Source organism: Rhineura floridana, chromosome 15 (assembly GCF_030035675.1).
Source record: "Rhineura floridana isolate rRhiFlo1 chromosome 15, rRhiFlo1.hap2, whole genome shotgun sequence".
NCBI classification, from domain to species: Eukaryota; Metazoa; Chordata; class Lepidosauria; order Squamata; family Rhineuridae; genus Rhineura; species Rhineura floridana.
Window position 1 is genome coordinate 38,696,426 of NC_084494.1, and position 24,880 is coordinate 38,721,305.

General features: G+C 48.8%; 1 protein-coding gene across 4 annotated transcripts in view; it reads right to left on the reverse strand.

Annotated features, from left to right (window-relative positions):
- Positions 1 to 6,633, reverse strand: part of SIPA1L3 (signal induced proliferation associated 1 like 3) — a 79,374-nt gene extending 72,741 nt beyond the window's left edge. For 2 of the 4 annotated variants that reach the window (XM_061597556.1, XM_061597557.1), the window contains exon 1: positions 6,340 to 6,633. The gene's annotated coding sequence lies outside the window, so the exon portion shown is untranslated. The remainder of the gene's footprint in view (positions 1 to 6,339) is intronic. The other 2 variants (XM_061597559.1, XM_061597561.1) reach the window with 2 other exon arrangements.
- Positions 6,634 to 24,880: the final 18,247 nt, after the last annotated feature.

A 24,880-nucleotide genomic window follows, 5' to 3' on the forward strand; every position in this document is an offset into this window, starting at 1 on the left:
TTCCCCACCAGCGCTTCAGTTTGACATTCTGCAACACCTTAAAGACTGAGAGATTTGTTGGTTGGTTAATTTCTTAAAATCTACAAAGTCTAGCAGCAGTACAGTGGCAAAAAGGACTAGATTGGCAAATCTTGCTCTCCTCTTTTCCACCAAGTAGAGAGCAAAACGTAAGGCGGACTAGTCCAAGCCAAACTAGAGTCTCTTCATCCAAATGGGGTCTTCTCTTTCATCAACTTAATTTACCTCCCAAATGCATATATTAAGTGGCACAAAATCTCCACCATTCATTACTGGAGTCACAACTTAAACAGCTTCTTAGGTGAACAGCAAAAGGGTTACAGACCGTAGGAGATAAATGTTTCAGTAAATCCTGAATTTCATCCAGTTAAGGACCTGCCTCTGCTAAAAAGCCTAGTTTTGTTTCTCCATGCGACACACACCTCCTTTCATGTTAACAGACATGAGAACTAAGTAGGGGCAAGGAGGGACTGACTCGCAACCATGCTTGGTAGCCAAGTTATGGGGTGGAGGATGGGAGTCAGAAATAGAACCCAGGAGTCCTGACTCCCAGTCACTTGCCACACGCTGTTTCCCACTCCTGTCCCACGCAAATACGCCAGATCAGGATCCAGCTCCACACAATTATCTATCAGCTCTCGTGGGAGTTGGCGGCATTCAAAGGAACATGGGAAGCTGCCTTATACTGAGTCAGGACATTGTTCCATCCAGCTCAGTTTTGTCTACACTGACTGGCAGCAGCTCCCCAGGGTCTCAGACAGGAGTCCCCTCCCAGCCCTACCTGGAGATGCCAGGGATTGAACCTAGGACCTTCTGCAAGCAAGGGAGATGCTCTGCCGCTGAGTTACAGCCCTTCCCCAAATGGTAATCAACACATTATTTTGCCTTAGGTGCTATGACAGCTCTCTAGGACTTAGGAACCTGCCTTACACTGAGTCAGCGCATTGACCCATCTAGCTCAGTGTTGTCTACACTGACTGGCAGCAGCTCTCAGAGTTTCAGGCAGGAGTCTCTCCCAGCCCTACCTGGAGGTGCCACTGGGGAGTGAACCTGGGCCCTTCTGTGGCTCTTCCCCTGAAAGCCAAGGTGAATGCCTACTCTGCAGACAGGAGAAGGCAGCCCACCTCACAAGAGCCAGTAGTGTCCCTGTTCTGCAACAGATCCACTGAGCAGCCTTGAACTGGAAGTCCCCCCCCCAATCTTTTGATAAAAACTCCCAATTGGCACGGTAACACAGTTTAAACAGTACAGCAGATGAAGTTGCCACCTGAAGACACAGGCAGACACGGGGACCAAACTGATGCTGAGCTGAGGAGGATACTGACAGCTCAGCAGCCACAAGCCAACAGGGTAGCAGAAGGCTGGTCGACATGGTCCGTGCCTTCTAGGTGTCACAAGGGGGTGGGGATTCAGTCTCTTGCCTAGACTGCAAAGTATGAATTGCTCTAGATTCCAGCATAAGGCCTAGCTTCCTCCTCTGCTTAATGAAAACGCAAGGCCCACAACACCTTGCCAGGAGCTACAACTCACTGCAATGACTCTTGACCCTCAGCTACTAGGAGTATTTATTACTTGTTCAGCAGTGAGACACAACTAATCAGCTGAGAAGGTGTATGCTATTAGAACATGCGTTAGAAATCCTATCATAATAAAAGCTAAAGGTGTCCCCGCACTTGCAGTGCGAGTCGTTTCCGACTCTTAGGGTGTCATCTTGTGACGTTTACTAGGCAGGCCGTATATATGGGGTGGGATTGCCAGTTCCTTCCCCGGCCTTTCTTTACCCCCCAGCATATGCCGGGTAGTCATTTTACCGACCACAGATGGATGGAAGGCTGAGTGGACTTCGACCCCTTTTACCGGAGATTTGACTTCCTCCTTCTGTGGAATCAAACTCCGGCTGCATTACCGCCGCTTACCACTCTGCGCCACGGAGGATCACAATACATCCCCCTAAAAAGGGAAGGGATGGAGGCCACCCCACACAAAACAAATATTTTGGGAAGAATTTGTTAATTTCTAACCCTAATTATTGTGAACAATCTGAGGCAGGATTCAGGCAACACATTAAGATTTCTGAGCTACAGAGAATATTTTACAACACTTAACTGCCGTTCTGCACCTTCTGCCCATTTCACTTTCAGGTGCCTGCAGCAGGAATGTTTGGGAGGCAAACACTCCAGGGAGTGGCTGTTTGTTTAAGGGCAGCTACTCCGGAGAGTCATTTGTGCACCTTTAAATCAAACAGAACTCTCCCATTTGGAAAGGAGATGCATTTGGCTTTATTTTTCTTAAAGGCAGGCTTGTGCTAACCAAGGAGCATTTGACAACACTCCAGGTAGCCCCAAACAAGGCATTCATTCCCACATCTGAAGGTATAACTTGGGAAGGGGTCACACACCCCACTCTGTCTGAATGTTAACTGAATGCCTTGGAGATAGTAACACATCTTAATTCTTCCCAGGTGTGATTTCTGAGCTGAGCTGGAAAACCATTTCCAGCTCTTTGGCATACCTGCAAGTTTGTCCAGTCGTGCTTTCAGGGAACTCCTATTTCACTAAAATACAAACAAGGGAAACCACATTTTAAGTTTATGAGGACAAGTCTGAGTGGGACTGGATATTGCTGGCAACACAGCAAACAAATCAGCAGCAAGCGGCACGTTTTCCCTGATCTCTATTAATGCCAGCAGTCTTGTTCTCTGCTCACAGCACTTGAAAGTCTCAATTAGGAGGGATGATATGCGAATGATCTTCCCAATGGTGGGGGCCAGAGACAAACCTACCAGAGGGAGAGGCAGCACCTCTTCCTGCCTGCCACTTACAGGTTACAGGCCTGGATTACAGACAGAGTCACAGACAAGAGCAGCTGTGCTTACAGCAGTCACCTGCAGCATTCACCAAATATTTAGCTACAACAGCAGGGCTTCAGACCCGCAAAGAACTATCTGGGCACTTGAAGTTAGAACCAAAAGAGCTGAAATGTACTCTGCAGCTTGCAATAAACTACCTAGCTGAAGAACATATCAGAGCATATGTAGTTTGTGAGCTCGCTGTTTCAAATGTGTAGGAATAAGATGTTCCCTTTCTTTGGGACAGATGGTGATGTGGAAGTAAAGCTTTCTAGCCCCTGGTTTTGTGTTGTCTCCATTTCTGGCAAAGTGCCACCCGGGTTCCCATGACCCACTGATAAACAAGCTTTCAGTCAAAGAGGAAAGGAGATACCTTTCATGTTCAGTGTGTGCTCCAACTTTCTACTGCCAGGAAAAATGGAAACAATGCAACAGGTTGTATAGTAAAAGCCTTGTGGCTCACCAACATTTCTGCCCAAAAACATGAAATTATTTTTGTCAGCAATTGCTGGGTGAGTTGGACCATTCTCCCCCCCCCCAGCACATCCTTCTGCACTTTACCCAGCTCTCAGGCACAAGGGACCCAATCTTGGATTCATAAGACATTTCCCTAACCACACAAACGTTGGGCATCATAGCTCAAGAGAAAGAAAAGCTAGCATGAAAGGCCCTGGCATGGCATTGCAGAGGCCCAGGGCCTGCAGATTTGAGGGCATAATCTTTTGTATGCCCACCTTGTCATTTGGAAAAGGGAGACTAGTCCACTTGGCAACCTCCTCTTTTCAAGAGATAATTCACCACTTGAGCAAGCTACTCTTCAACACCTGGTTGTCCCAACTAGAGCCACACACATGCAGACTGAGACACCAAACACTGAGTTATTAGTATGCATATCGCCACAATATGTACATACCCCAATCTACCCTTCAATGCTTGTGTAACTCAAAAGCTTGCAGCCAGACTTTTGAACATTAGGATACACACACACACATGCGGTTTTGCTGGCCTTAGTGTGTCTACACCTCAATTTTCTGAATGCAGGGCACACTGCTAGTAAAACTCTGCCCCCCTTTACTCCAAAACCTCAGAAGTTGCTGCTCTAGTGCATTTTATCTTGAAGTCAACTCTCACATAATCTTCAAAACTGGTTGGCCATCAACCCCGTTTTCACTTCAGGTGTGTCCAATGAAAAAGCTTTTCTGTAGGCTCAGGCAGACATGATGATTGGCCCAACACTTTGCTGTGGGCAGTCCTAATCAGCAGTGGGGAAGGGAAATGTGTCCCGCCAGGCGCAAACATGTTTTAAATGTATTTTAAACTAAAGCCAGAGAAAACATTCTGGCTGCTTTTAACAGCTAGTGTCTGTCCCATAAAAACTATTCCTTACTTTGTTCCTCTCATTGTGCTAGGAAATAGGTTAAAAGTATTGCTCTCAAGCACCATTGACAAGTCTTTATCAGCCCCCTATCATTTGCCTCCCTTCTATGGTAAACAATCCCAATCTTCTTAGGCACTCACAGGATTTCCCGCTGCCCCTTCATTGCCAGCTCTAAGAGCCGCTTTCCTCCTCAGCAAGCACCTGCTGTGTTCCAACATGTCCATAAAAACAAAAGAGGGTTATTAAGTCAGTGTCTGACAGGCCCCTGTATCTAATGCTGCAAATCCCCCTGCTATAGACTGTTGCCTCCCCCGCCCCTCATTCATGGTGCAGCTGTTACTTGCAGAGGATAATGGCGCTAATGCCTCCAGGCAGAGTGAGCAAGTTTAACATCTTCTCCTTTAATGTCATTTTGTCTGTTCTGCTTCCATTTTGCTGATTCAGCTTCTCTCACAACACTGACCCTTTGAAACCTATCACACTTGGAAGACCTGTCCAGCAGAGAAAGTTTAGAGCTGTTTTAAGGAGGGGAGGGTCCTAGGCAGTCTGTCTAGTCTAGTCTCAGCCCCAAAGTTCACACCATTAATGCCATCTGGAAATCACAAGTTGTGTTTTGGCAGGTCAGCACAAGGGAGATTATAAAGAGGGCTCACAGCATTCCTCGCTAAGTCTGTTTTACAGTGCAACAGATTCTTTTCTTTTGAAGTTACCAGTTCACTGCCGTTATAAAGCCTGGCCAAAGTCACTGTGGAGAAAGTCACCGTGGAATGAGACTTCATGCCAAGTTTGGGGCTGTAATTAGACCAACTGCTGTTACTTTTGCAGCCAGGGAGCCACCCAACTTCCTGGAAGGAAGGTGTGCCCCTGGGCCAGACAGGCTTAACCCTCATCCTGCCTCCAGAACACAGAAAACGGGGGGGGGGGAGAAAGAGCGGGAGAAGGTCAAAAAAACGAGAGCAGGGTCTTCCATGACCTGGCCGAACTGTTCTGACATACAGCATAAAGGCAACGTCCTCCCTGTGCCAACTCTTGCCCCACCGTACAGACACTGCTGGAAAGGGCACTACCAGACCCTGGCTGGAAAGGAAGCACTGCTGGTGTTTCCCTCCGGCAGCACCAGCCCCGGCCTGAATAGCCGATTGTCTGCAAAACGAGGTCAGGAAAGCCCTGCCGAGGCTCCCGCTGGGGAGAAGCTGGGCTCTGCTCCACCAGCTCCGACTCCCACGCTTCAGGGTGGGGGCTCAGAGGCAGGCGCACACCGCCCACCTCCTCAGGGGATCCGTGACTTTCGGTAGGGAAAACAAGGCAGCCAGAAGCCAGCAAACAGCCTGTGGGGCTGAGTAACTCCCGGGGAGCGTGCAGGCTTTGTGGAACTCCGGCAACATGGCTCGGGCCGCCGGAGGTCCCCAGCTCTGCCTACCCAGCAGGCAGTCGGCCTACCTGGGCGAGGGGGTGCCGGCGCAGCCCCTCCCCAGGTTTCAGCAAAGCCACAAAGCCGAATGCAGCCCCCCTCATGAAGCTGCGCTTGATTTTCTTGCAGCGGACCACGTGGGAAACAGTTCGCTGCCTTAAACCAAGGACCTCGCTCAGTTGCTCGCCGGCCCTCTGGAAACAAGAGCGCCCCCGAACGCTGGCGAGACAGCCGGGACACGCCACGGGTTGGCAAGAGCTCGCTGGCCGGCAGGCCCCTCCCCTGGATGTCCCACCGAAGCCCCTGGAACTGCCCCAGCCCGAGGCACCCCCTTCTCTCCCACCCACGGAAGAGAAAGGAGTCCCCCCAGAAAGCAGCGCGCGGGCGCTGCTGGGAGGTGTAGTCTTCCTCGTCCGCCGGCCCCAACTAGGCACTGAGGGCCGCCTCGCCACCCGCGAGGGGAGACTACGACTCCCAGAAGCCCCCTCGCGGCTCTCCCCACCGCCGCTGCCTCCAGAGTCCGTGTAGCGAGGGAGCCGGAGGGCTCGCGAGGAGGGAAGTTGCCGATAATGGGGAGGAAGCCGGTGGGAAGAGCTCGCTCGCGAGGGGCGAAGAGCCTGTGAGGCGTTCGTGTTGGGCGACAGGATTACGGGAGGGAAGAGGAGAGTCGGAGAGCGGTCCTACCTGCAGCAGATCCCCCCTTCCCCCAGGGGGCGAATGGCTGCGCCCAACAGTCGAGCGCGGGACGAGCGGCGCGGCACGGACCGACTGACGGAGGGCGGGCTCACCTGGCGCGCGGCGAGCGCAGGGCAGCGAATGGGAGGGCGGGGGCTGCGCGAGGCCACCAGGAAGCAGCAGCCGCGAGGAGGGAGAGAGAGGAGGGAACTCGCGGCAGGCTGACTCGCTCGCTCGCGTAGGGTGGGGGCGAGGCCACGAGGGGAAGGCGGGGCCGCAGAAGCTCCGCCCAGTTGCTTCCTTCTTCGCGCCGCTAGGGGGTGTCGACAAGCAGAAGAAGAGGCCGCCCCTCCGCTCGGCCACGCCCCCTCTGTGTGCCTTAAAGGTGCAAGCATCCTATTAGCCCCGAAAAGAAGAGCCGAGGCAGCCTGGCTGGAGCGAAGGAATGGGAGAGGCTGTTCCTGAGCATGTGGAAAGTGCCTCATCACCCGGCCGCTGAGGAGCTGCAGCCTCTCAGCAACGATTATAGGCCAGGCAAAGACTCCCAGGTCCAGAAGATGAGGATCCCAAGCAGGCTGACGCGGCGCTGGGAAGAAACTGGCCCCGGAATAATCACGTGTTTAATGGGGAAAGCGTTTCACTTCCCCTTCAGGATCAGAGGTGTAGTCGTGCAGGGTCTCGGGGGGGGGCTTAGATGCTTTACTTTTTTGGGAGCAGGGTCCCTATGTCTCCACCATCCTACAAGCCAATCAGCATGAAAGGGAGTGTGTTAGCCACAGAGAAGAGTCCTCCAACAGGCATCTTTCCTGCTGACTGGAGCCAATCCGAGTGAAAGGAGGCCAGTCAGCCACTGAGAAGACTATTCTCAGTGCTAACACTCTTTCATGCTTATTGGTTCCTAGGCATTAACAAGGATCTCATTCTCAACCCCAGTAAAAAAAGCGGGGAGGGGTCATGGCTGTGATCAACCTGAAGAGACCCTGCACTTCTGAATTTGCCACTAAGCTACTGTGCAGGATATATATGGTTTAATCCTGTGTATTTCGTCTATTGTTAGGACTTCATTATTTGGGCTAATCCTCAAATTACCACCACCACCTCTTTTTCTCTTTTCCTTTTTTGCCAGAATCTGCCTGCAGGTTTTTGTGGGGATCAGCCACAAACATCCCACATTGTGTAGTCAGATTTTCCAAACCTGTTCAATAAAGTCTCACACCCAAGACTCCTGAGCAAGGCTTGCAATCCAATCCATGTCTACTCAGAAGTAAGCTCCATTGGGTTCAATGGGACTTACTCCCAGGTAAGTGTGTACTGGTTTGCAGCCTAAGGCTGTGAGCACACTAGTAGCCTACAGCAAAGCATTTCCATTGGCCACACCTGGAGGGGGAATGGGCCGATCTGCCAATCAGTTGTGAAATCTCTTTGAAGCTGAGGGTAGAGACCCACCCACTGTTCTGCTGGTTCCAGTACGTCTCCACCTCTCTGTTCTGAAAACGGGGGCACACAATGCCAGACAAACCCTGCCACTTTTTCTGTAAGACCTGGTGGAAGCACTGCTCCCGGAGCAGCTTGAGCGCATTTTTTAAAAAATTCGGCTTGAAACAGATTTCACAACTGATCGGCAGATCAACCCATTCCTCTCCAGGTGTGAGCAATGGAAACGCTTTGTTGTAGGCAACTAGTATGCTCACAGCCTGAATTTCTTTAAAAAATGCACTCAAGCTACTCCCACCAGGTTTTACAGTAAAAAGAATTTGGGTTTGACTAGCGTCGTGTGCCCCCATTTTCAGAAATGAGAGGTGGAGACACACTTGAACTGGAAGAACAGTGGGGGTGTCTCTACAATTTAGTAGTTATGGATTAAGAGGAGATGACCTCTGAAGGGATCAGTAACTGGTTAAGGAACTGGAAGCAGAGAAGAGTAATAAATGGGCAGTTCTCCCAGAGGTGGCATGTAGAAAGTGGAATCTCCCCCCCCCAAGGATCAGTATTGGGACCTGCACTTTTTAACATGTTCATAATCTGGAGTTGGGGGTGGGCAGTGAGGTTGCCAAGTTTGCTAACGATAGGTACCAGTGTTCAGGATAGTTAGAACAAAAATATATTACAGTGAGCTCCAATAGGATCTCTCCAAACTGGATGAATGAGCATTAACTGTGCCAGCCCAACCCTGGATCCACCAGGCCAGAGGAGATTATGATACACTGGAACCACCCCCAGCAGAGGAAGCCCATGCTGGTGGAACACACACAGAGAGAGAGAGAGAGAGAGAGAGCGCAGCGGAAAACCATCTTCCTACCCACAGACTGTTGCGTGTGCCATCAATCTGCCCAGAGGAACAGCCCCAAAAGGCTCATGAGGAAGAATGCTGGCCACCACATCCAAGCTCACCTCATACAATGGCCGCACCCTGACAACCAGAGGGGTCCTGCACCTACAAAAGTGTTGGCAGAAGGGGGGCAATAGGACATAATGGGTTGGGCCCAGGCTGCTGCTACTTGTGACTGCCCCAGCGGAACAGAGGCCACTAGGCTCCCCTCCAGCATTGTTGCAGCACCCCTGGCAGCTTGTGCTGGACCACGGCTCCTGGCCCTCCCCTGCTGCAGGACCACGTGGCCCAGCATGATGGGAACTGCAGTCCAGCACGAGCTGAGGAGCCAAACTCCCAGAGAGGCAAAGGGCTGCTCCTGCAAGAGCCAGGCTCAGCGCAGGGCAGCAAACCCACCAGCAGAGCACGCGGGAGACCTCATGGGAAGGAGGGAAGGGAAACCCTCACGCAAGGAGGGCAGCCAAGCACAAGACTACTAGATGGGAAGCCCGGGGGGGGGGAGGAGGAAGAGAAGGCCTAGCAGCAAACGGCTGGATGGGGAAGGGGATGTGGCTGGGGCCAGCCAGAGGCAACATGGTGGTCAGGTACAGGCACAGAGAAGGAGAACCACAGGACATCGGGAAGACCACAGAACGGTACTGGAGTGGCCAGTGTCATGGCCACAGAACTCCATGGCAGGGTTTGTTGCACCATTCTGTCGATGTCGCTGCCCCCTCCCTGAACCCCCACATCTGCCTCCAAGGGCTCCTGCCTGGCAACATTCACACCCCTGGGCAGCTACTGCTGCATTGTGAAGCATCACACAGCCAGGGACCGTTCACAAGGAAGCAGGCCACTTGCCCTCCCCCATGTGATTAAGGCAGGGGAGCCACATCTAATGCCCTTTTATAGTGTGCTGTGTGGCCTGGTGCATCCACTGGGTACAGAGTGAACCGGCAGGGCTTTGGCAGATGCCCACAGTCAATTGTGGGGGACAGAGCAGAATGGTCAGCGATCTCTGCGCCACACCAGCCCTACCTCACCCAAACTCAGCACACACTCCCTACGCAAGAGCCATCCTCCGCCTGTGCGCCAGCCCTCCAGGAAGTGCAGCAGGCTGGTGGCCTCTAAAACCTCCGGGTTCTGCATTTCCCCTGGCACTGTGGCATTGACATGAATGAAGGCGAAGTGACTGTGAAACTGATCAAGTGTTAGTGGTGCTGGTTGTGGTAGAGGTGGAGCCTCTGCCTGGGAGCCAGGATGAGCAGGAAGGTTCCATCCAGGGTCCCCAGGACAGACAGGAAGCCAGTCATCATGTACAAGGCATCCAGGTGGCTGGGGAGCCCAGAACCCAGAGGGGTGGCCATGTGGCTGGTGGTTGTTTGTGGCATCACCACACCCCAGGGGTGGGAATGCCGCCCACCATTGCTCTGTGCTCCTGTGCCCATTTGGGCTGTGCAACTGTTTCTGTTTGCAATAAAGGGCTGTTTTTGCATGGACCTGTGTATGATGGCATGACTCCCAGTTGTGAGTGATGTGTGGGTGCAGAGGGAGAAGGGTGTGGGAAGTCACCAGGGAACTGTGATCACAGGCAAGTGGGGTGCTGGCACAGCCACCTGCATTTGCATGAGGCATCGCCCTGGGGCGTGTGAGCTGTGTTGTGTGTTGCTGAATGGCCGGGCATTAGTTGGGCAAGGTGGATGTGCCCACTGGGAGGCATGTTCAGATTGGGTGGTATTGGGGACCCCACGGACATGTCACTGGGACTTCCTCTGGCCATGGCTCCTCCCAGCCACCACTGAGCAGGGTTTGGATGCAGTGGACGTTGCCTCAGTGGGTCATACAATCATAGAACAGTAGAGTTGGAAGGGGCCTATAAGGCCATCGAGTCCAACCTCCTGACAGATTTCCAGTACTTTGGATTGTTCTGTACTGTGACTTTGGAGGTAACTGAGATGTAATGATGATGCTTTGCACTTCTGAGTCTGGGTGGTGCCAAAACCTCCCTTCTCCACTGCTCTTACAACATTATTATTGGATGGGGGGGGGAGAGAGAGAGACCTGGAGAGGGTGAAACCAGCTGATCCACAGGTTGCTGCCATTCTGGAGTGCTCACCTCAGGCCTTTATGCCCCACAAACCATATGCCCCCACCTGTGGCTTTCACTCTAATGTCCTTTCCAATGCAGAAAAATTTCCTACTTTGACAGGAAACTTAAAACTTCACTGCTTGTGCTGTACCTGTTGGACTGATTCTGGCATGCAACCCCAGGGGGGAAATCGAGTTCTGCAGGTTCGTTGTAGTTTCCTTCCTTCAATCTTCCGATTGCAAAGTGGGAGCTGATTCATGGGCCACATGTTGGAGAGAAGAGAACATTGACTGAACATGCATGGCCTGGAGAAAGGGAGAGAGAGAGAGAGAATGGATGACTGTTATCTCCGGTATTTTGCCTGATGAAAAGCTCTACAAAGATTGAAAGCTAGCAAACTTTTACTGAGTGGCTCTGCTGAAATAACAAGTATCGCCTTCCCTCATTTGTTTTTCTTACAGGCTGATCTGTCCACGGGGAGGGAGGGTGCTGCGGAATGCAGCACTGTGTGCAACTGAGGGAAGCCTCAGCAGGTTGTTTCTCCCTGCGTCTCACCCTTTGTGTTTTGTCTGCCCCCACAAGAAGCCAGCCCACGGGGCCTTGCTGGGTTTGCAGTCTTTGCCTGCCCCTGGTGAGGCTGCTGAGTCTTCGGTCATGTCTTCAAGACACTCACTTACCTGCTACAAGAAAATCATAGAAGCAATTTCATTAAACTTGAAAAATCCCTTTTCTTGTTTTAGCAGCAAGGGACTAAAAAGTGGAACTCCCACCCTGTTGGTTTGGATCCTCTGGCTGACCCCACTCCACCCAAATCATTCAGATGCCTCCATGACATCAGAATTAATTGAGCAGCCCTAAACTGTACTGAAGTGCACTGTGTAAATATTTATTTCTGTCATAAATGACTAACAATAATAATAACAACAACATTTGGGAAATCTCTTAGGCTCAGGGCAAAATACAGAGAGTAGTTCCCTTTTGGAAGATTCAGGACAGAGAGAAGAAAGTACTTTTTCACATGCATAGTGAAACTGTGGAATTCACTTCCACACGGGACAGTTATAGCCACAATTTGGATGGCTTTAAAATAAGATTAAACAAATTCATGGGGGATAAGGCTATCAGTGGCTACTAGCCGTGACAGATGTGCTTGGCCTCCATAGTCAGAGGCAGTATGCTTCTGAATACCAGTTGCCAGAAACAACAGGGCAGGTGGGGGAGTGCTCTTGCACTCAGGTCCTGCTTGCAGGCTTCCCATGGGCATTCATTTCATTCATTGGTGATCACTCGTGGCTGAGTAAGATTGTCTTCCCAGATAAGGTCTTTAGCAGTGGGTCCGTAAGTGACTGTGGAGGCCAATTCTGGATCCACACAGCCTCCCACAGTGAGGACATAGGTTTCCAGATGGAAGATGGTCATGATGAGGATTTATTTGACATGCCTTCTGCTTAGCTCGTTTGTCCCTTTCACCCTGTACTCGTGCTTCTTCAAAGTCCATAGCACCTTTGATAATGGCCAACCTCCAATTGGGACGCTCATGGGCCAAGGCTCCCCAGTTCTCGATGCTCATGTTACATTTTTTTAGATTAGCTTTGAGAACAACTTTAAACCTCTTTTGCTGTCCACCGATATTCCGTTTTCCATCCTTAAGTTGGGAGTAAAGTAGCTGCTTTGGAAGACATTCGAACAACATGGCCGGTCCAGCGAAGTTGATGTTGGAGGATCATTGTTTCAACACTGGTGGTCTTTGCTTCTTCCAACATGCTAACATTAGTCCGCCTATCTTCCCAAGTAATTTGCAGAATTTTCCGGAGGCAGCGTTGGTGGAATCTTTCAAGAGGTTGGGAGTGGCATTTGTGGTCCATGTTTCACAGGAATACAGTGAAGTCGGTAGTACAATGGCTTTGTAAATAAGCATTTTGGTCTCCCTGCGAATATCCCGATCCTCGAACACTCTATGCTTCATTCTGGTTGGCCACTGTGAGAACAGGCTGCTAAACTAGATGGGCCATTTACACTAAAAACACTATAAAACATGGTAAAAATAGACCTTAAAATATATTAAAACAAAACATCTTCAAAAACATCTTTAAAAACATCTTCAAAAGCAGCTCCAGCACAGATGCAGACTGTGATAAAGTCTCTACTTAAAAGGCTTGTTGAAAGAGGAAGATATTCAGTAGGCGCCAAAAAGATAACAGAGATGGCGCCTGTCTAATATTTAAGGGGAGGGAATGCCAAAGGCTCAGTGCTACTACACTAACAATCCGCTTCCTATGCTCTGTGGAACGGGCTTCCTGATAAGATGGTATCTGCAGGAGGCCCTTGCCTGCAGAGAGCAGGGATCGACTGGGTAAATAAGAGGTAAGATGATCTTTCAGATATAAATCCCATCTTCTCTCCCAGATTTGGGAACAGAAACCAGGAGTCCTGTCACTGCACCTTCCCTTCCTTACCACAGGAATTGCTTTTTAGCTGGGGACTCTTTTCCTCTTTCAGAATTCCTACACTAAATACAATACATTGTTAATTATAGCTTCCCACTAAAGACACAAACAGCAAAGCCCCTTGCATGCTGCATCCAACATAAAATCTATTGATGATTTCTATATCATTTCCTGCTTAGTAATGCTTTCCATGTAGCCCCTGAGAAGCAGTTGTGATTGCTTTTCATTGAGTTAAAATTCCCTAGGAAACCTGTGATCTCCCTCCCTTGCAGAGGAGTTGGCAATGAGGAGAGTGCCTGCTGCCCCCTGGTGTTCATTCACTGCCACACAGCTGCAAAGGTCATGGGGGAGGGAGAGCACCCTGTTGCTTTGCATCCATGGATGGAGAAAGAAACATCAGCGAGCTGTTGAACCAGTTGGGCCTGTGGGCAGGAAGAACCTGGTCTGGGATCCCTCACAGATGCAGGTGCCAGGAAAGAGGTCCTTGGATTTCACTGACATTCTGAGATCGCTTTTATTAAGTCCTACCGTCTTCACCATGGACTCATTAGGGTTCCCCCAAGCAAATTGCTGCGCCATCCCTGGATTCCTTCCAGGATTTCTTGTCAGGCTTTTCCTGAGAACCCTCAGTCCCTCTTGCTGCTCAGTGCGGGTGCAACAGCTGCGTGGGGTAGCGCCTCATGTAGACAGCACACAGTATTCCAAGTGTAGTGGCAGATATTGAGCACAAGCCCCCAGAGAGTGAAGTTTGCAAACAAACGTGAACCTGCAGGTCACCTTCTGGAAATAGCTAGGATTATGCTGGATTTTAACACTGAAGAAGCCCAGAGAGCAACAGCGTAACAAGATTAATAGAGACTGATATTAGAGCTATAAACATCGGTTACATAACAATGCATTAATAATGCAAACCTCTTACACCACTGATACCTGACTATATAGATGTCCTGCCCTGTTTATGGAGAAAGGTGCCCACTGGGGTCATATATGGCAATTCATAATTGAATGCCGCAGTATTGGAGGAGGGGATAACCCCAAATTTATTTGTGTCAAAGGGTCAATTCCTACATTTTTCGAGGGTATTAAAAGCATCCTTGAGTAAAAATCTCCAGAAGTGTAACACCAAAGCACAATTCTTCTCTGGAGATGTGGATGGTTGAGAGAATTTCACATCTGGGTGTGTGGGCTGCTTCAGATTAAAGTCTCTCTCTAAGGGTAGACACTCCCTGTTCTGCCAGTTTCAGTGCGTCTCCACCTCTCTCTTCTGAAAACGGGGGCACACAATAATGGTAGTCAAACCTCACCCCTTTTTAGTCTAAAACCCGGTGGGAACAGCTCGAGTGCATCTTTTTAAAAAATCAGCTTCAAAGTCATTTCACAACTGATCGGCAGATCAACCCATTCCCCCTCCAGGTGTGGCCAATGGAAACGTGTTGATCTGGCGACTGGTACGTTTACAGCCTATGTTAATACGGTCAACATGGGGACTTCACCACCTCAGAAATCAAGATAAGGATTGTTTTTAAATCTATTTCTTTTTATACTTTTTTTTTTCATCACATGTGCACTCACTCACTCATGCACAAACACACACACACTGATTAACACATGGCATAATTCACAGCTAGGAAGCTCAGTTCAAGCTGTATTGAAAAAAGAATATAAGAAGAGCTGGACTGCTGGATTAGACCAAAAGTCAATCCAGTCCAGCATCAATATTGTGTACTTAGACTTTCAAAAGGCTTTTGAAAAAGTTCCTCACCAAAGACTTCTGAGTGAGCTTAAGCGCCCTGGAAGAAGAGGAGAGGGCCTCTTGTGGATCAGGAACTGGTTAAAGAACAGGAGCAGAGAGGAGGAATAAATGGACAGTTCTCCCAATGGAGAGATGTAGAAAGTGGAGTCTCTCAAGGGTCAGTATTGGGACTTCCTGTGCTGTTTAACTTGTTCATCAGTGATCAAAAGTTAGGGCTGAGCAGTGAGGGGGCCAAATTGTTCAGAGATGTTGAAACAAAAAGGGATTGTAAAGAGCTCCAAAAGGACCTCTCCAAACTGAGTGAATGGGCAGTAAAATGGCAAATGCAATTCAGGGCAAAACAAGTGTAAAGTTATGCATATTGGAGCAAAAAAATCTTAATTTCACATATATGCTTGTGGGGTCTGAACTGGCGGTGCCTGACCAGCAAAGAAACCTTGAGGTCCTAGTGGACAGCTCAATGAAGATGTCAGCCCAGTATGTGGTGGCTGTGAAAACGGCAAATTCCATGCTACAGATCATTAGGAAAGGTATTGAAAATAAAACTGCTGATATCATAATGCTGTTATACAAATCTGTGGTGCATCCTCATTTGGAATACTGGGGCAGTTCTGGTCACAACACCTCAAAAAGCATAAAGTGCTTTTTGTAAAGTGGAGAAAGTTCATAAATGGCAACCGAAATAATCAAGGGGATAGTGCAACTCCCCTGTGAGGAAAGGTTACAACATTGGGGGCTTTTTAGTTTAAGAAAAAGGCACGTAATTAGGGGCATGACAGAGGTGTATAAAATTATGCATGGTGTGGATAACACTACTACTCTAATACTAGAATTTGGGGCCACCCAATGAAGCTGTGAGAAGAATATGCTGGACTACATGGCCCTTTGGCCTCATCTAGTAGGGCTCTTCTTATATTTGCATCCTGTGTACGAAGTGGCCTACCAGATGCCTTTGGGAAGCCCACAAGCAGGATGATTACTGGATTGCTCCATTTTGGCAGACACCCTGAACATGCCCTTAACTCCTTTGGCTTTGCTCTAGAGGTGACTGTGCAAAGAGCCACAGGCTCTTTCAGGCATGACTGAGGAAGGCAACCCTGCACTGGTGTACCTAGCTGTCCTCATTCATTAGGGACACACGTGCCCTCAGAATCTCAGGGATGGGTGTGGGTTAGAGCTCTAGTTGTGGACTAACTTTACACCTGATCTATTTGCCAGTTGCTATCATGAGCACATGCCTCTATTTGGCCATCAATTAGCCCTGGTAAGAACAAAAGCCTTCTTTTGAACGAGCCAGTCAACTAATCAGCACTTGTTTGCCTCTCCTAAGGATGGCATTGAGAGCCAGTTTGGTGTAGTGGTTAAGGTGTTGGACTACGAACTGGGAGACCAGGGTTCGAATCCCCTCACAACCATGAAGCTCATTGGGTGACCTTGGGCCAGTCACCACCTCTTAGCCTCAGAGGAAGGCAATGGGAAACCCCCTCTGGATACTGCTTACCATGAAAACCCTGTTCATAGGGTCGCCATAAGTCAGGATTGACTTGAAGGCAGTCCATTTCCATTTTCAAGGATGGTGTCATCCACCTCAGATTTGCAAACAAACTCTGTTGCCACCCCACTGTTTGTCCATGGACACTCAAGTTCCAAATATGATTGTGGCTTAGGGTGTCTTGTCTGGATTGGATCATGATCCTTACCCTTGGTGCCCATGGATACCCTGTCTACCCTGTGGTGGAAAAACGTGGAAGACCCCTTTCGTTCCTCAGGAACAGGCCTGACCCAAGTGTCCCCTGCCTCTGGTGGTAGCCTGATTCAATTTCACCTACTGTCTCAAGGAACCCCTCTCACCAGTCTTTAAGGGCATGTACACACATAGCCTTTGAAAGACACATGGCTCTTTTTCCTCAGAGTGTTCTTGTACATAGCGCTTTGCAATGGTACACACCTTCCCAGCATCATGTTTGTTCAAGGGGCAGCTCCAATTTGTGCTGTCTGTACACAGCATGGGCGAGTTTACAAGCTAGAGCGCATTGGTCTTCTGAACTTGCCTCCCCTCAGTTAATGTTTCCACACACCCTGAGTGTTGCCGGAAATGACACAGTGGCCTGCTGCAGCTGCATACATGCAGTTCCACCAACCCGTTAAAAATGATTTAATTTTTCGTGGGTCTTTCAAAAGACAGGATATTCAGAAACAGAGGAGCTGGAAATTGGTGTATTGATATTGTGATATACAGTTTGTTCTGTGAACATACCATAATTACGGCGGCTGCTTCTAAGCTGTTCTTGAATCTTTTTCTCCCACCAAAGATCAAGAAGATTGAATGAGAACCCATCTAATCTCATAATCCAAGTTTTCCATATTCAGTTGGTGGCCTCAACATCTGCACCATGTCCTGTTTGTGGTTGGATTTATTTGTTAAAACCTGATTTTTGAGCATCCATATATGTGGCCTTTTTTGGGGGGGTCCAATTCACGTTTGCATTTTGTCAGATCCCTATGTCCACCCTTTATGGTGATTGGTCCATAATGGTAATTTGCTTTTCACCCACTTTTCCGGAAGAGTGCAAAAACAGATTTTTTAAAAAATTAGCACACATGAAATTCCTTCAGCTATAGAGGATGCAAATGATTATTTATTATTATTAATAAACTGTACTGAAAAGGTTTTTTAAAATAAAGTACCCTTGTCTGGGCTGTTATGTATAATACATTGTACTTAATATTTACTAATACAGAGGTGAGTTTTCAATTAATTGTTTGGGTAATATCACACATAGCTTTTAAGTGGAAATATTATTCATTAAACATTCAATTTTACATTTGATCGCAAAATAGTAGTTTAAAAAAAACAAAGCAATGTGATAAAGCTACAGAAGCCAGGAGGAGGAAGTCTCCTGGTTCAGTACTGGAAGCAGGTCTATAGCAGGGTACAGGAAATACTTAGAGAAAGTCCAAAATGGCAGGGAATGTCATATGGACACTGGTGAATTAATGGACACACAAGGGGGTGTTATTAAAAGGAGGTATGGATGGGCCCAAAGGATTTCTTGTGCTTTCCACAAAATGCCTCTTCCCTTCCCATTTGCTGATATGCCACTGAGCTCCATTGCAAAAGCAGCAGCCCTCAGCTTTAACAGGAAAGGAAGGGGAAAAGTAACTCCCAGGTGAATGGGCAGGGAAATGCGGGAGAAGGGCACAGCCCTGTGATGTCAGAAGGCCTGGCCCAACAGGAAGTCACCTGAGGAAGCGCCCTCTGTGTACACATTCAGGTGGCAAGCGCTTGAGCAGTGCATTATCAAGACAACACGAATTAGAGCAGTTCCTGCAAAAAGAGTGTGGGACAACGACGACATGGGGAAGACGTTGTGTTGACAACACCCCCAAAATGAATCTGCATCCTGCACTGAATGCACATTAACACAGTGCAGGTGCATTTCTTTTCTTTTTTAACTTTCAAAGTTATTTTTTTATTGAATGCTCAATACAGAGAATAAACATAAAAACAAAGGACAAGGCATTAAAGTAAAAAGTAGCTACTACAACAAGAAGAGCTTGCCTCCAACATATGCAGCATTCAAAACTACCCTGCCCATTCCTGCTCAAATCTGTTAATTCTACACTTCCTCTTTTTTTGGTACAAACTTACCAAGTAATTTTATTTACTTCAGAAAGATTTCAGAATTTAATGTTTACCAGCCTTATATCAGATGAGTGTCTAACATTCCAATATTTTGCACAGAGCAATCTCCCAGCCAAACTCAAATGAAAAAGAATTTCTTTATTTTGAGGTACCACTTTTTTCAGGTGAGTAAATCTGTAGTCTTGATTATTTCTCGTTTGAATGCAGCCTTGAGAAGCTAGAGTACAATTCTGTCTCAACAGATTCCGGCTTTTGTAGCCATGCCTCTTTGCCCATTGGCTGGAATGCAGTGATGTCATACTTCTCTCTTTCCCTTGGGATTCCAAGAATCTAAACAGGTAGTCCCTTTTCTCCTTTGTGGTCTGGTCGCCATCCTCCTCTAAGTGGCTGCTGCCTAGAATGCTGCCCCTTCTGGACCTCCTGGTGACGCTGTGCCCCACCCTGTCTCTAGGACCTATTTTGCTCAAGGGTTACAAGTGGCCACCTATGGCAGAACTAGGGAGCTCCAGCTGCACCCACAATGCAGTGGGGCTCGGAATATGAAGCCCTATCAGCTTGGTCGCTAGGCTGCTTCCAAATCAGGAATAACTAAGGCGAAGGAAGGCAGAGGGAGAAATGACTGCATGTCAGTCGCATGAAGGAAGCATCCGTTCTGATAGAGAACTTACAGTCCCACAAACATGTGCCCCTATTCCTTGAAAGGGAGGGGACGTTGTGTGGGATCAACCTTGCTCTTCCCCCCTGAAGGAATGCCACCTCTGGTTGAGGACTGCAGCACCTGAAACCTATCTCCACAGCTCAGATGCTCTCTTCCCCTGGAGACTCACCAAAGATAGAGCCTCAGCCTTTTCCAGGTGCACTGTAAGGGGCCATTGCTTGGGGCAAGGACTTTGTATGCTTCGTGAGGAGCTCCTGGATTAAATCCCCCTGGCTGGTTAGAAAAAGTTCTCAAGGTGGCAGGGCTCTCTGAGGTTTTGGAGAGCTGCTGCCAGTCAAAGTAGACATTGCTGGGCTAAATGAGCCACTGGTCTTATTTTTTTATTTATTGTATTTATATACCACCCCATAGCTGAAGCTCTCTGGGTGGTTTACAGTAACTAAAAACATTAAAAACAAATAAACAAATTTAAAACACATCTTTTAAAAACAATTTAAAACACAATTTAAAAATTTTAAACAATTTAAAAACACATGCTAAAATGCCTGGGATTAATCTTCTTTGGGAACAGCTTTTTGTGGCCAACCAGGGTTAAGCAGCTATGGCATTGTTTTAATTGAATTTATTTATGTGCCATTTATATGGCTGCCTGAAAGAGGCGGTAGTGAGACCACTCCTGAAGAGACCCTTCCTGGACCCAGAAAATCTTAATAACTGTAGGCTGGTGGCAAATGTTCCATTCCTGGGCAAGGTCCTTGAACAAGTGGTAGGAGGCCAGCTCCAGACACACTTGGAAGATCTGGATCTATTTCAGTCAGATTTCAGGCCTAGTTTTGGCAAGGAAACAGCCTTGGTCACCCTGTATGATGACCTCTGTCGGGAGAGAGACAGGGGGAGTGTGACTCTGCTGATTCTCCTTGATCTCTCAGCAGCTTTCGATACCATCGACTATAGTATCCTTCTGGGAAGACTGGCTGAGTTGGGAGTGGGAGTGACTGCATGCCGGTGGTTCCGCTCCTACTTGGCAGGTCGCCTCCAGAAGGTGGTGCTTGGCAAACATTGCCTGGCACCCTGGGGTCTCCAGTATGGGGTTCTGCAGAGGTCAGTTCTGTCCCCTATGCTGTTCAACATCTACATGAAACCGTTTGGTGCAGTCATCCGGAGCTTTGGAGTGTGTTGCCATCAGTATGCTGATGACACGCAGATCCATTTCTCCTTTTCATCTTCTTCAGGTGAGGCTGTCAATGTGCTGAACTGGTGCCTGGCTGCGACAATGGACTGGATGAGGGCTATTAAACTGAGGCTCAATCCAGACAAGACTGAGATGCTGTTAGTGGGTCATTCTTCTGACCAGGTGGTGGATGTCCAACCTGTCCTGGATGGGGTTGCACTCCCCCTGAAGGAGTAGGTTCATAGCTTGGGAGTTCTCCTAGAACCATCTCTGTCACTTGAGGCTCAGGTAGCCTCGGTGGCACAGAGTGCCTTCTACCAACTTCGGTTGGTGGCCCAGCTACGCCCCTATCTGGACAGGGATAACCTGGCTTCAGTTGTCCATGCTCTGGTAACCTCCAAGTTAGATTACCGCAATGCGCTCTATGTGGGGCTCCCTTTGAAGATGGTTCAGAAGCTGTAGCTTGTGCAAAATGCAGCGGCCAGATTGGTAACAGGGACCAGACGGTCCGAACATATAAAACCAATTCTGGCCTGCTTGCATTGGCTGCCTGTACATTTCCGAGCTCGATTCAAGGTGCTGGTTGTAACCTATAAAGCCTTACATGGCTTGGGACCACAATACCTGATGGAACACCTCTCCCAATACGAACCCACCTGTACACTATGCTAAGCATTAAAGGCCCTCCTCCGGATGCCTACTCCAAGGGAAGCTGGGAGGCTGGCAACAAGGGAGAGGGCCTTCTCAGTGGTGGCCCCAAAATTATGGAATCATTTTTCTGACAAGGTGTGCCTGGTGCCAACACTTATATTTTCGGCAACAGGTCAAGACTTTCTTCTTCTCCTAGGCATTTTAGCATGTGTTTTTAAATTGCTTTTTAAAAAATGTGTTTTTAAATTTGCATATTTGTTTTTAATGTTTTTAATTGTTGTAAACCACCCAGAGAGCTTCGGCTATGGGGCGGTATACAAATGCAATAAATAAATAAATAAATAAATATACTGCATAATTACCAAAGTTTCTAGTGGTGTACATGAAAATTAAGAAGCATACAATGGATAATTAAAGATAGTAAGAAGAAACCAGAGAACTGTTTGACCACTATATATTAATTACATTTATAATGCATCCTAATAATTCTTATTTTTGCTTCTGCTTTGTTAGACTGTGGTGGCCTCTACCAACCTGACTCCTTCAGAAGGAGCCCAAAGGAATCAGGATAGCTCAGCAGCAGGGCCTGACCCTCCCCTGGCTCTTCAAGGCTGAGGAGGGCAGGAGCAACTACATGATTGCTTTCCTCTGCAGATCAACATTGTCCAGGTAGACGGTGGTGCTGGACTCCATTCCGTGCCCAGGACTGCCTTCCCGCCAGCCTCACCATGCTGAAAGGCCCAGTCCGCATCGTTCCTCAGTGGAGGGAGCTCAAATGCCAGCTTATAGAGAAGCTTCAGAAGGTAATGCAGGGCAAGTGCTCTGTGAGAACTGGGATTTTCTCCCTGGGATGAGGGAGGATTGTGTGTGCGTGTGCAAGCATTTGTGTGTGTATGAGAGGGAGATAGAGAGAGATGGCTTCCTAACTGCACTCTGTTCCTCCTCTCTGGCCTTCAGCCAGTTGCCCCTGCCCTGAGAAGCAGCCTTGGCTCAGGTGGCGTACATGCTGACCTTGTGTCACCAGGAGCCCAGGCTCCTTTCAGCTTTCACTCTCTGCCCACCTGCCAACCCACGGTGGCATTTCTTTCCTCCTTGGGCAGGGCTTGCCAGAGGTGACTGAAGGGACCCACATCCTGCTCAGTGACAGGCCCATCATCATATTCCGAGAGAGTTGCTCCCCAAATGTCATGCCGCTCATCTGCTACTATTCAACTGACACAGAATACTACTTTGCCTCATTCACCTGGAGGAGATCCAAGAAGAGCAAGGTGAGAAGCAGTGAGCGGGCCCGTGGGGGAGAGAGCTGAGAGCAGTGGCAGTCCTCAGCCTTCAACTTCCTTGAACATGGACCGTTATTTTATGAGCTTCCTTCTTCGAACATCAGGATAGTCCTAATGGATCAGACCATCGGCCTGTCTAGTCCCGCAGCCTCTTTCTCATAGGGCCAAGCAGGTGCCTCTTACGGGAAGCCCACAAGCAGGACATTACTGTTGTGCGTCACCCCAATCTCTGAGCGGTGAGAGATCTCCAGGGGTTCCTGCGCTTGCGTAGGGTTTGGTTTCCTTGGAAAGAAGGCCAGCGGAGTCTGTGGTGTCTTTATGAAATATGGTTTATTTATTTACACACATTCCAACCTGAGCTTAAGATGGAGGGGTTCAAAGCATCAGCCGTCCGATAGATCTTGCATTTCCATCAGGCTTACAGGAGGGTGCAGGGAGCCTCTCTGTGTGTCTCCAGCTCCCAGCCTTTCTCAGACCACCTCTCTTTGGCCCCAGGAGGGGGGAGGCTTTCCTGAAGAGTTTCAATAACGATAGGATCTCCCTGGCCCATTTGATAGACCCATTAGCCCACCTGGCCACTCTATTAGATTAACAAAGCAGACTCATCTGGCCAGTGGAGCAGGTTTCTCCAATGTAGAGCCCGCCTCCACGTGCAGAGTTCCAAATCAGAGGCTGGAAGGGGACTCATAGAAATCATCTATCTCAACCCTCAAACCCATAACGTTATAATGCCCCCCCTTGCTGTCATTCCCCAGAAACACCCAGTATTCAGGGGCATGTTGCATATTTATTTATTACTTGATTTATATCCTGCCTTTCCTCCCAGTAGGAGCCCATATGGCTATCATGACTTCACCATGACTTTCCCTCCCCCATCCTGCAGGAGAAAAGTGGCAGCCTTAGGAAATGGTCTGTCTTCCAGACCTATATGCTTGAGCTGGATTCCATTCCTCTTCCATAACTAAGGCAAGGTCCCAGGATCCCCCCCCCAAGGATGATATCTGTGAGATCCTTTTAGTTTATAATTGTGTGCCTGTAAGAGATGCAACCTGCAAATGAAGACCTGCGCCACTGGTGAGACGAGTCTCCTTTGTTAATCTGACAGAGTGGCCAGGTGGGCTAATAGATCTGTCAAGTGCCCATTAACTGGTGAATAGATTTTGAGCCAGAGAGATCTTACCCTTATTGGAACTCTTTTCAGGAGAGAGGCCCTTCCCCCCCCCCTCAGAAGCCAAAAAGAGGCATGTCTTTCTAGTCTACTCTGGAGAAAAAGCTGGGAACTGGAGCCAGACCGAGAGGATTGCTTGCTCTCTGTACCCCCAAAGCTATAGGCAATGGGGAGCAAGATCTGATGGACTGTTCATGCTTTGAACCCCTCTATCTTCAGCTCAGGTTGGAATGTGTGTAAATAAAAACCATATATCCTGTAAGACACCACAGTCTCCGCTGACTTTCTTTCCAAGGACACCAAGCCCTGGGGGAAGCACTGGAACCCCTGGAAATCTCACACCACTTGGAGATTGGGGTGGCGCGCAACAATGTTGTATCCTTCACCGAGCATCTCTCTTGACTGTCCCACCACCCACAGCTTTGTAATGAATTGTATAATCTATTTTAAGCCATTTGGGGGCTCATTTCGATCAAAAGGTGTGGGGTGTCCAACCAACCCAAGATACTACCCCCACCCCCGAGGGCATGGGGCAGAGTCCATTCCCTCTGACTCCCAGCCTAGCAAAACTTTCCTGGCCCATCTCTGAGTGGCCTCAGGTGTTTTTTTTCCCTCCTACAGGTGCGTGTCTGGATGTACAACATGGAGGATGAGGCCCCAGTGGCAGAGAAAGAGTATGCCGTCGAGGAAGACCCAAAGGTCCTGACCATCGCCCACATCCCCCATGTGCACCTCTTTGTGGCTTACTGCGATGACATCCACTTGCGTTTTTTCAGTGACCACACTCAGGACTTCAAGCTGCTCTCAGAGGTGAGCTCACCCTATTCGATCACCAGCATGTGCTCCAATCCCAAGACAGGTGAACTGGTGACAGGCGCCATCGGCATTCTGGCATTCTGGTCCTTTGTCCCAGGGGAAATTCCCTATATGGGCGTCACACAGGAGGTGTGCATTGCAAGTGGTGAATTTGTGCACTTTCTCAGTGTGGAGCATGAGCGGAGAGCACTGGTGGCCTTGTGTGAGAATATCATTCTTGTGTATGACTACCAAACCAAGTCTCAGATCCGGACGTTCCAGGTGAGTCCAGGTGTGTCCCTCACTTGTTGTTCTGCCAACTGGTCCCAGAGCTTCCTCTACACTGGAGACCTGGCTGGGGATGTCAAGGTGTGGAACTTTGATAAAGGGAGTCAGATCACCCAGTTCAAGGCCCACCTGAGTGCCATCACCAGCATAATCAGCCGGATCTCAGTGCACACTCTCATGACTGCGTCGCTGGATGGGTTGCTGAAGGAATGGAACCTGACTACCTGTGAGCTTCTCCGGCGTGTGGATATCGGAGAGGAACTCTTCCAGATGCAGTTCATCAATGAGCAAACCTT